Source organism: Orbicella faveolata, unplaced genomic scaffold, assembly GCF_042242905.1.
Source record: "Orbicella faveolata isolate gen_17 unplaced genomic scaffold, um_ofav_v1 contig_13, whole genome shotgun sequence".
NCBI classification, from domain to species: domain Eukaryota; kingdom Metazoa; phylum Cnidaria; class Anthozoa; order Scleractinia; family Merulinidae; genus Orbicella; species Orbicella faveolata.
Window position 1 is genome coordinate 23,305,057 of NW_028301540.1, and position 12,765 is coordinate 23,317,821.

Below are 12,765 nucleotides of genomic sequence, written 5' to 3' on the forward strand. Positions count from 1 at the left end.
GTAAATGATGAAGAAAACACTGTAAATGTTTCAAAGCAAAGGGCTAAGATCATGTAAATAACATGTAAACTGTGCCTGCAAATACTGTAAATAGCCTGTAAATTTCTTGCGATTCAACCTGGAAACCCGTAAATAACATGTAAATTTAATACAGGGAGGCTGCCATAATACTGTAAATAACATGTAAATAAAAAGGGGAGGCTGTAAACAACATGTAAATAAAAAAAGGGAGGCTGTAAATAACATGGAAAATGAAAACAGGAGCCTGTAAATAACATGTAAATCGAAAAAGGGAGCCTGTAAATAACGTGTAAATCGAAAAAGGGAGTCTGTAAATAACATGGAAATCAAAAAAGGAGCCCATAAAGAACATGTAAATTGAAACAGGGACCCTGTAAATAACATGTAACTCATAAAAGGGAGCCTGTAAATAACATGTAAATGGAAAAAGGGAGCCTGTAAATAACATGTAAATCGAAAAAGGGAGCCTGTAAATAACATGTAAATGGAAAAAGAGAGCCTGTAAATAACATGGAAATCGAAAAAGGGAGCCTGTAAATAACATGTAAATCGAAAAAGGGAGGCTGTAAATAACTTGCAAATTGAAAAAGGGAGCCTGTAAATAGCATGTAAATGGAAAAAGAGAGCCTGTAAATAACATGGAAATCGAAAAAGGGAACCTGCAAATAACATGGAAATTGAAAAGGGGAGCCTGTAAATAACCTGTAAATTGAAAAAGAGAACCTGCAAATAACATGTAAATCGAAAAAGGGAGCCTGTAAATAACCTGGAAATTGAAAAAGGGAGCCTGTAAATAACCTGGAAATTGAAAAAGGGAGCCTGCAAATAACCTGTAAATTGAAAAAGAGAGCCTGTAAATAACATGTAAATCAAAAAAGGGAGCCTGGAAATAACCTGGAAATGTAAAAAGGGAGCCTGTAAATAACATGTAAATCGAAAAAGGGAGGCAGAAACCCTGTACGATAAATAACTTGTAAATAATTACTTGAAGAAAAATGCATGGAATGTACTGTTTTATTGTAATCAAATCTGTTGACCTTAATTATAATAGTACAAAACATGCAAATTTATACAGAATCAGAAATTTATTGCAATCACAACAAACTCAGTAAAATTCAAATAGTTTTTATATGCCACGAATAAGGTTTACAATGTACACATTGCAACAAATAAAACATGTTTTCTTTTCTTTCTATCCATAACAAGACGACTTAAATGTAATTTTGTGCATGGCCAAAATATTTTAAAATACCATGACTGAGCTCCTTTAACCAAATTCAAGCACTGTTCAAGAAGACTACTAAAATTCAAGACCTTTTCAAGATTGTGCAAAACCATGTCATATTCAACTCTATTTAATTCATAAATAGTAAAATGATTAAGAACTATACTGTTGTCAGTTACAACGAGTGAAAATTTTGCAATTTAGGCGTATTACTAAATTAAAATTGTTTGCAAATGGATACCTGTCTTAAATATATACTAAATTCACAAAGTCAAATGTAACATAATGATAATACCTTTGTCATAAAATGCATGAATAAACTGTTTTTTCTTACAAAGTAATTAACGTAGGATTAAATTAGCCTTAATAATTATTATGAATAATGTGGGAGGCATGATGGCCTCGTAGTTACATGTAGTGAGCTCAACTCCTGATCGAGCAGTCCGGGTTCAAGCCCTAGGCAGGTACATTCTGTTGTGTTGCTGGGCAACACACATTACTCTCAGTGCCTCTCCTCCCAGGTGTATAAGTGGGTACCAGCGAATTTAATGGTGGGGTAACCCTGCAATGGACTGGCATCTCATCCAGGGGGAGTAGAAATAGTCCTACAAAATGTAGTCGCTTCCTGCTACAGAAAGTGGGATAAGCTCCAGTCTGTTGGGCCACGTGGCTCATATGCAGACTTTACCTTTACCTTATTATGAAAATTACTGCAATGTAGGTGTGAAATATTGATCAACTTTTTTCATAGAGTGAATTGTTCTTTTGAAATAACAGAAAATAGGGAGAAAAAACATTTACCACAAGATAGAGATTGACATTTTAAATTCATCATAAAAACATTCATGCCAAAGGAATACTACATTGCATAACATAAAACAAGGCTTCTGACATCTTTTAGGCTATGTTTACAAAGTCACAGTTTCCTTCTTTTTCCAAAACTGTACAGAATCCAAACAGGACAAACATTTTGGACCCCTGACAAAACATTCACTGTAAACAATATTCAAAATTTTACTTTTTCTTTTTGTGATAAAAAAAAACTGTACTGTAAAAAAAAAAAAAATTCATAGGGACCTGTTGAAATTGAAAGGCCTATCTAGTACCATAGTTCCAATAACACATCATAAGTTAATAAATTATTGTTCTGGTACTACATGTATGTAAACATAGCTGTTGCTTTTTATGATGAAATCTTATAGCTGCTGTATTGAACAATAAGTATCAACCTAGCAATCTAAGATATTCAAATTTAATGCTAATTCACTAACACAGGTACAGTGTAGGTGATACTTCAAAGCATTGAAAATAATGTTTAAAGTGGTTGAATTTATGCCAGAAAGTGTTGAAGGTCACCATGTTAGACTGTAATGCACCAGGGGCCCATTTCTCGAAGGTCCCAAAAAGTTTTCGCACCCAGAAAGCCTTACCAAAATCTGAAATCTTATGCTTACAGAGCTGTTTTAATCGCTTATTAGTTTCAGGCATATACAGCTCTTAGTTTTTAGACACAGCTCAATTAAAGATGGCTTTATGGGCCCAAAACGTTTCCAGGGCCTTCAAGAAATGGACCTCGGACCCCTTATAGAGTCATAGTTACTGTAGACTTCTCAGTGGCTAATTTTTTCCTGATCAAGCATCAATGCCAAGGAGTATGCATGTATTGAGCACTCTCAATTTTACTTCATCCTACAAGTAACATAAAACATTTTGTTAAATAAGATAAGTTATGTCTGAGTATGAATCAGCAAATTCTGTGTATGATATCAATCAGCAAATTTTACACTGGAGTTATTATTTTGTTTCTTATCATTCCAATTTATACCGTGACATTTGAAATCGGACTGTAGCCAGTCATGTTAACCGGCCAAAGTAATTTTAGCTCGGTCATGTCTCATTTCTGACTGGTCAAGATATTTACGAAAAAATCAAGTACACGTAATGTGAGCTAAATTAAACCCACAAATATAGTTTGTTTGTTCCAGTCACTGCTAGACCGTTTAAAGATTGGCTTAATATTTTTCTGAACAGATTTAACCCTAGTCGTTCGAATGGCATTCCTATCGATCTTGAACGCATGACAAACAGCAAGCGAATGGTCTTTAGCCGTTCGAACAGATACATGTATGCATTGGTGTATGTTTTCATTAGAGGTCATGATAAAAAAGAGATAAAACTCTCAGATTTACAGTTGGGGATTTGATTGTTTATTCAAGAATGAACAACGTGACCGTCTCAACATGACATGACTGGTCAACATGACCGGCGAGTGAAGTTTTTGGCCAGTCAAGTCACCATTCTGGCCAGACATTGCCCGTTGACCGGCCATTATTTTGAGCCCTGAATATTCATCAATCAAACAGATCATACATCTACATCTGTAGCTACTGTGTGACAAAAAATTTGCATCTCTGATTGGAAGGCACTGAATGTCAGAGGATGTAGAAGAACTAAACTCAAAATCCATGGCAGTAACTATTCAATGTTCACTATCTCCTACATTGTAATAATCATGGACAATAAATCAAACTCCTACCAAACAATGTTTAACTAATAAGTCAAGTTATTTGCAGGCACAATTTGATTGTTTCTTACGTGCACTTATGCTCTGTTGGTGGACAAAGGTACAGATGATGTCATAAAAGTTTGTTTTTGTTTCTTTGTTATGTATTACGAAGCAGACAGATTCTATGTTGTTGTGCATCTGTTCAGTAATAGATCACAGAAGACATCAAAATGTGGTAAAAACATCAGTGACACACACCTGAAAAATTCACAGATTCTGTGACACACTCTAGTAATGGCTTATGTGACTATTTTTTGTTTTTACCACATTTTGATGTTATCTGTGATCTACTCAAGGCAGGAAAAAACCCAGGTCTGATTTCCTCAGCCAAGTAAATTTTGCTCTTGGGCAAGCGAAAATAGAAGTTCAGTGGCCCAGTGGGCAAGTGAAATTACAATGTAGCGTCAGTAGTCTTGTGAGTCTGACTAAAAATGCCAGCTTGATAAATGATAATTTCCAGTCATTCCATTTCAAAACTTAGTGTACTTCATTCGCATTTGTCCTCTGATTTCCTTACTAGCCACCACACTGGCAACTAATATTTAAGTGGGGCAAGTGAAAACTGAAATTGACTGGCCCACTGGGCAAGTGACTTACAATTTTTTTCCTGCCCTGCTACAGATGCATGAACAGATGCATGAACAGATGCATGACACATGAAACCTACATGTATTTGGTATGAGCCCAATTTCGTACAAGTAAAATGTACAGCTGTAACAGGGCTCTAAAGTGCTGTCTGGTCATCCCAGGGTAAGGTAATCGATTGAAATCAATCCATAAATTGATATAAATCAATAAATTGACATTAATGTAAGTGTTATCAGTGCTATCGATCAATTGAAAGAAATTCGTACTCACATGCTAGAAAAGTTTCAAGTTATCAGTTTGATTTTACCAAATTTATCAGTCATTAGAGAATCAATTGAAAGTTGGTCTCTCTTTGTTAGTTCACCTACACGGTAGAAAAATTGTCCCTCAACACAGTGTTTGATTGTAACTTTTTTTATGTAGATTTCAAAGGCACTACCAAAAACCCCCAAAACATAGTCCCTGATACATGTATGCCAGCAAAATATTCTGTTTATGAGATACAATGTTATGTTTTTATGCAGTTGTATTCATGATTTCATATTTCACTTTAAATCTTTTGTTCATTTCTTTCTTATTAAATGTTGCTTAAAAGATAAGCTAGTATCAGCAAAATTGATAATGCTTATTGAAAATTTGATCACAATCGATGACTCATGACGAATCCTTTTATTGATTTCTGATATCATTGACTAATTTCTATTGATTGTTATGAAATAATCGATTGACTGTACTGTGTCATCCAAGACAAGTAGATTTTCCTGCCTGGGCAAGTTACTCTTCCTTTTTTTCAAGTCCCGTGTAGTTTTCACGACAGTTTGAGGTACATGTATACCTCTTCATAAAGTATCATAGTGTTTTTTTTGTGAAAGAAAATACCACAACATTTAACTTACTACAGTATCAGCACCAGTGGGTGCAATGTCCATGTACAGTTGTGTATAACAGCATATTGTAACTTGCATGTAGGTACAACTGTAGACACTTGAGTAACTTCAGAATACTTACTCTAGCATAAGAGAAATTTCTCTGCTGAAGATGGCACATTACATTTTAGCTTACTAGCATTCACATCAGAGGGCAACATAACCTTACAAGAGCATGCGTCAGAAAGAATCATGAGGTGCATATAAGCCAATAACAAATGTCGCATGCTCATGCTCAGTTATCGAGAACAGATAATAACAGATAATAAAGCTCTTTATGCACGGCAGGTAAACATCACCAAAGTCGATTCCACAAGCAATGTAACTTCTCCTTGATAATGACACATTCACAACCAAAGGCAAAACGAAATGTATACGTATCTTGACGTTACTTTACTCTACTCGTTCAATTTATGCAAAACTTGCTTACCTGTTGTTTTTGTTGCCTGTAATCGCTATCTTCAACTTCTGGGTAACGGTAAACTTTGCCTTGAAACCGTGCATGGTGACGAAGCGAAGGTAGAGTGGATTTTGGCCCGCTAAAACAGAGCTCGAGTTCGATGCAAGTTCCAACGAACTGCCAAACATGGCGGGAGAACCGAGAGAACCTGGTACCTAACATGAAGACCGCTGATTCCTGCTTGTTGGAGATCGGGCAATCACAAGGCTGGTATGCTCTTATAAAGGGACTGGGATAACAGTGATGGCAATGAAAGTACAAAACGGTAGAAATCACCAAAACAAAACAAAACAAAACAAAACAAAACAAAACAAAACAAAACAAAACAAAACAAAACAAAACAAAACAAAACAAAAAACAAAGAAACAGTGAACATGCAAGGGCAGACTTAGTTGTATTAATCTTACTTGTAGAATGTGCATCTTTCGGAATATTTAACGCTCTAAATCGATGATATTTCGTTCATTCTCAGCGGTTCAGGGGCACAACTGTGACCTCGAACTTTCGCGATTTGAGAAGTTTAATGTTTGTTGTTTTCGGATTGTTAAAAATGTCATTTTGGGTACCGAAAAAAAGTCGGCTATCATTTTCGGAAAGGCGATAAGACCTAACGTTTTCGGGAAATGGACAAAAAAGCCCTAATAAGTTCGAGAATACTCAAGCTCCTCTAGAATAACCGAACAGATAAATTTTTTTTGCGCAACCTAAAATTAACCTACAGAGCTTTGAAAGTACACCAGATAGCCTAAAACAGCGTTGAAAAGCATTCGAGAGGAAACGGTCGTTGGGTGTTCCTTATGGTTCCCTGCCTAACCTAACTCCGCGTCAGTTCAAACTCGGTCACCAGGGCTCTTTCCGTCTTGAACTCACTCAACACGTGACGCTTTCATGGTCCTTCATGAATAAATACGTACGTGTCCGAGAATTAATTTTTCTCTTTTCTAGAGACGTAAGCTTGGGACGCCTGCATGTGCAGTAACAATTCTAGTTTTATTTTGTCGTTGTGGATGCGCGGAAAGTTCACAAGAAGACAGCTTCGTTAGTGCGGTGTCGCACCCGTGCAACTTCTAGGTTTTCCATTTACATGGTTTTTACGTGTTTCTTACAGGCTCCCTTTCTTTCATTTACATTGTTTTTACATGTTTCTTACAGGCCCCCTTTTTTCATTTACATGCTTTTTACATGTTTCTTACAGCCCCCCCCCCCCCCCCCTTTTTCATTTACATGGTTTTTACATGTTTCTTACAGGCCCCCTTTTTTCATTTACATGGTTTTTACATGTTTCTTACAGGCCCCCTTTTTTCATTTACATGGTATTTACAGGGTTACAAACATAACATTTCCAGACTTTTTACAGCATTCGCTTGAATTATTTACACGTTCCTCACATGGTTTAGCAAAGCAATTTACATGTTTGTTACAAAGCCAGATACTGTAAAAGTGCGTAAAATATTTTACAAGTTTTTACATGTTCTTCGAATGATCATTGTCGACAAAGACAATGTAAATCACTATTTACAGAACATTTACATGCTGTACTAAAAGCTGTAAATTTCCTGTAATTTTATTTTACAAAACCCTAACATGTAAATTGTAATTTACAAAGAATGTAAATCAAGATTTACATACTGTAAATTACAATTGACATGTCCATGTAAATTTTCAACTTTTCCAGTGAATTATTGTACTAGCCTTATTTCTTCCCTCTGTTATTTTTTGTCAGCCCCTTTTTGTTTCAAAATTCTGTTTGCCATTATGGTTATTCAGAGGAATCTGAGTAATGGAGAGAATGAGGTAATGAGTATGCAGTGATGACATAATACTCTTATAATTACAATAATGATAACCTTGAATCAATTACAAGAGAAGTAACTTGAAACTTGAAATTTTGTTGACATCATTAGTGAAAATGTGTGAACAAGTGCACCTAACGAAAAATAAACGTTTTCCTTCAATGCGTGACTCGAAAACATTGTTAACAGATGAATTGGAAAATTAAAAACCTTGTTCCAATATTGCTATTCAATGTAAGTGTAATAAAAATTGGAAACTTGTCCTGAAATCATTTTAAAATTATATCAAGAGAAAAATAGAAATTTGATAACATTGTTCTAGAATCACTTTAAAACGTTCAGTCTTTGGAAACGTTCAGTCTTTCGCAACACGTATCCGGCCCAACCCATCTATCGGGTCATACCTTGGATCTTATTATTACTCGTTCGTCGGATGATGTTGTTCTTGCTTCTCCTAAAGCCACTTTTCCCATCTCTGATCATTTTATTATTCAGTGCCCTATTGGTTTCCCGCGACCAGCTTTATCTTGCAAAGAACTGACTTTTCGTAAACTCAAAAATATTGATATTGCCGAATTCTCAGATGATATTGCCTCTTCTATGCTTTGTGCAAGCGTACACTGGGACAACATTGATGCCCTCTCCGACTGCTTTAACACGACCCTTAATGACATTTTGGACAAGCATGCCCCGCTTAAGACAAGGATTATAAAAAATCGTCCAAAGATCCCGTGGTTTAATGATGACATTAAACAACTCAAGCGTAAACGTCGTCGCCTTGAAAAGAAAGCCTTGAAAACTGACCTCCCTGGAGACTGGAATAATTACCATAGAGTTCGTAATCAGTACTCTGCATCTCTTAAATCTGCACGTGTGAATTATTACTCAAACCTAATTGATCAGTGTGCGGGTGACTCTCGCAAGCTATTTCGTGTGGTTAATTCTTTGTCCAGGGAGCCACTTGAGATGGCTCTTCCAGAGCACGATGATCCCACTAAGCTTGCAAACGAATTTGGCACCTTTTTCCTCAAACAAATTGAAACCATAAAGGAAAATCTTGACAAGTTTCAAGTTCAAGTGCCTCGACTTGTTCCTGTCACTCCGAAGGAGAATCTGGAGAATTTTTCTTCGTTATCCATAGGAGAAGTGTGTAAGATTGTTCGAGAATCCTCTAATGCCTCTTGTCGATTGGATCCTCTTCCTACATGGCTCATGAAGTCCTGTCTTGATGTATTAGCGCCCTCTATCACTGAGATGGTTAATCTCTCTCTTCTCAGTGGTTCCGTTCCAGAAAATTGGAGAACCGCTGTTGTCATCCCTCTATTGAAAAAACCTGGACTTGATTTGGTCTACAAGAATTTCCGTCCAGTCAGTAATCTTCCATTCATTTCCAAGGTAGTGGAAAAGGCTGCACTTCAACAACTTCTCGCCCACTGTGAGAAAAATGCCCCTCTTCCTAAATTCCAGTCCGGCTTCCGTAAGTATCACTCGACAGAGACTGCTCTATTGAAGGTTCAAAACGACATCTTAATGAGTATGGATAATAAGCAAGTGACACTTCTCGTACTTCTGGACCTAAGTGCTGCTTTTGATACCATTGAACATTGCATTCTTCTCAATATTTTGCAACAGGATTTTGGAGTCGTCGGAATTGCTTTAAATTGGTTCGACTCATTTCTGTCTGGTCGCAAACAACGCATACTTGTCGGTGATAAGACTTCTGACGACTTCAATCTGAACTGTGGAGTCCCCCAGGGCAGTTGTATGGGCCCTATTTTATTTACTCTCTACGTCTCCCGTCTCTTTAACATTGTTTCACAGCACCTCCCTTCCGTCCATGGTTATGCTGACGACACCCAGATTTACCTTTCCTTCCGACCTTGTTCTATCCATTCGGAATCTAACGCTGTCTCTGTCATTGAAAAGTGCATCGCTGATGTCCGCTCTTGGTTTATTGGTAATCGTCTAATGATCAATGACGCGAAAACTGAATTTCTAATTATTGGCTCCTGTCAACAACTTGAAAAAACATCTATTGATTCTATTATCATTGGCGACACTGTCATTAAACCGTTAGAAAGCGTCCGGAACCTTGGGGCCTGGTTCGATGCTCATATGCGAATGAATGTTCACATTGGCAAGATTTGTAGCAAGGCTTTTCGCGGACTATACAACATAAGACAGATCAGAAAATTCCTTACCGCGCAATCCACAAAGACACTGATCCACGCCTTTGTATCTTCGCACCTTGATTACTGCAATGCACTTCTATTTGGTCTACCTAAATACCAGATTGATCGTTTACAGAAAGTTCAGAATGCCGCGGCTAGAGTGATTTTTCGGATTGCGAAGTTTGATCATATCACACCCGCTCTTATCGACTTACATTGGCTCCCAGTATCATTTAGAGTTCAGTTTAAATTGCTTCTTCTTGTTTACAAGGCACTACACAACCAAAGTCCTTCCTACATAAATGATCTTTTATCCCTGAAACCAGCTACTAATTACGCTCTTCGTTCGTCTGCAAAATCTCTTCTGGTTGTTCCAAAAGTGAACTACTCTACACTTGGGGATCGGGCCTTTGCTCATGCTGCACCTGTTTTATGGAACTCGCTGCCATTAACTATAAGAACAAGTAGCAGCCTCGCCATTTTCAAAAAGCAACTGAAAACATTTCTTTTTAAGAAAGCTTTTGACTTGTGGAAATAGTTTTAAAGTTTGGCATAGTTGTTGTAATAGTTTTAAAGTTTAGTGATTTCCATTTATTCATTTATTTTAACTTAATGTAAAGCGCTTTTGAGTATGTTTGTCTAGTTATAGCGCTATACAAGTCTATTATTATTATTATTATTATTATTATTATTATTATTATTATAAAACAGTGCTAATAGGAAATTTTAAATTGAACATTTTGGTCCCATATCACTACAGAAACTAAGCGATAAAGAAAATTGTAAACCTTGTTCCAAGAACATGTTCTTAATAAAGTTAATAAGCTCGTCAAACAGCTCGTCTACGGGTACTGTCCTGTTTAGAGTTTATAGTTCATTTTTCGAAGTCCTGGGGGTCAAACTGGAAACTGGCATCATCGATAGAGCTGCAATTGCTGAAAGCAGTGCACTTGGGAATGGAGTTGCCATCAAAGGAGGACGTGCCCTATTGGGGGAACCACTGTTGTTGGATGGGTGTTGTGGGATGGGTTGGCCATTGTTGGAGAACAGATCACATCACTCGAGGACTAAGTTCTACAGAAGAAGAAGAAGTATCCGTCACGGACCAAACTAAGAAGAGTCACAGCTAATGTGATGCGACTCGCAAACAATGCCAGAGGTAAGAAGGAAGCACGTTTGGGAGCACATACGTCGAGAGAACTGAGAGCTACTCAAAATTCTCTAGTAAAGAGGGCGCAAGTTGAGTCATTCAGCGAAGAGATAGTGTCTGGAGTTGAGCCAGGAGATCCACAAAAAGAGTAGAATTAAGTCCCTGGATCCAACGATGGAAGACGAATTCTTGGTTGTTGGTGGAAGATGCCTACCATAAAAGACACGACATCCCAGAATAATTGACTCACACCATGAGTTTGCACAATTGATCGTCTTGGAAATGCATCGTGCCTACCACCACCCGCCAACTGAACACTTGCACAATCAATTAAGCAGTAGTATTGGATCATCCATGGTCGTCAGGCGGTGCAGAACGTGAAGTTCAAGTGTAATTACTGCTATTGCCAGACAGTAACGCCTTAAGAGCAGGGAATAGGAAGTCTACCAGAGAGCATAATTGAGCCGGGAATGGTGTTCTGAAACAATGGAGTTGATTTTTTTGGGGCCTAAGCTGGTTAAGGAAAGACGCAGTGAAGTTAAAGTGTACGGCTGTTTGTTCACTTGTGTGAGTACTAGAACGCCCCGCACTTTGGAGGGGCGTGGCAGAGACTAGTACAGCGCATAAAGAAGATACTGAAGACAACTCTGTCAGACAAGACTGTTTCCAAGGATCGGAAGTGCTGAGAACTGCACTAGTCTAAGCAGAAGGGATGCTAAACAGTCGACCGATAACTCATGTGTCCGATGATTCAGGGGAAATTAAAGCGTTACCCCCAAATCATTTCTAGCTTGCTGTTGCGGGCGAATCCCAGTTATGAAGATATAGAGAGATCAATAGACAACGACGTGGCTATAGTCCCAAGCGCTGGCTAATTTCTTCTGGAGACGTTTTACCAAGGAGTACCTTCCTAGGCTGACAGAAAGGATAAAGTGGAAAGAGAAGAAATACTGATAACCTCAAAGAAAGTGATGTTGTTCTAGTTGCTAAGCCAAAGCAGCTGAGAGGTGTATGGCCGTTGGGAAGAATCGTGTCTATTCATCCTGGGTAGGATGGGTTAGTTTGAGCAGTTACAGTGCGTACTCAGCACGGAGAGTGCAAAAGACCGATTACGACACTTTGTTTATTGGAGGAAGCGGAAGAGTAGAACTCTTAACTCGAATGAGAGGCCAGCTCACTGCTAGGGGACACGTGCACGCGTGTGAGAGGAAATGAGTTGAGTTTGTAAAACGTGAGTGGTGAAAGCGGTGTTGCTGTACGTGTAAAAATCGCGAATAAAGTTGTCTAAACGAACCAGCCGAGTTTAATCGTCGTCCAGCAACCGCAACTTAAATTAGGCATGTATGATTAACGATTGGGCTACCCTACCTATTACACTCAAAAAACCAATGCCAAACATGATTTTGAAAAGAAATTTGAAAAGGTTTTTAGGAAATTCTTCTTAATTAGCTTTATGTATACTTTTTTTATGCAGTTCTTAATTTTTTGCTAGTTACTTTTAACATTTCATTTATGGACTTTAATGTTATTTTAGCTTTTGTAGTTTAATTTAAAAGCTGACCCACCTAAACACCTGAGTGACGGTGGCCTCCTCTTAATATGTGTTTTATTATTATAATTATGATTATGATTATGATGATGATGATGATGATGATGATGATGATGATGATGATGATGATTATTATTATTTTTGTAACTGTGATGATCAATCATGTCATCACATCTGCACTTTGTTATACAGGAGTTCAGATAATTGCTGTTCCATTCTATCTAAATACTATGAGCCACCGTAGTTTAAAAGAGCTTTAGTAGGACTAATCATTCAGATTCACCAAATGAAATAAAAACTTAGCTAGTGTAGCGTC

General features: G+C 37.6%; 1 long non-coding RNA gene across 1 annotated transcript; it reads right to left on the minus strand.

The window, feature by feature from the left end:
• Positions 1-1,200: 1,200 nt before the first annotated feature.
• On the minus strand, positions 1,201-6,165 carry LOC149115670 (uncharacterized). The gene is made up of 2 exons (XR_016206244.1): positions 5,757-6,165; positions 1,201-2,935 (listed from the first exon to the last, which is right to left on the minus strand). It is a non-coding gene; the product is annotated as an uncharacterized LOC149115670 (long non-coding RNA).
• Between the last annotated feature and the right edge of the window lie 6,600 nt (positions 6,166-12,765).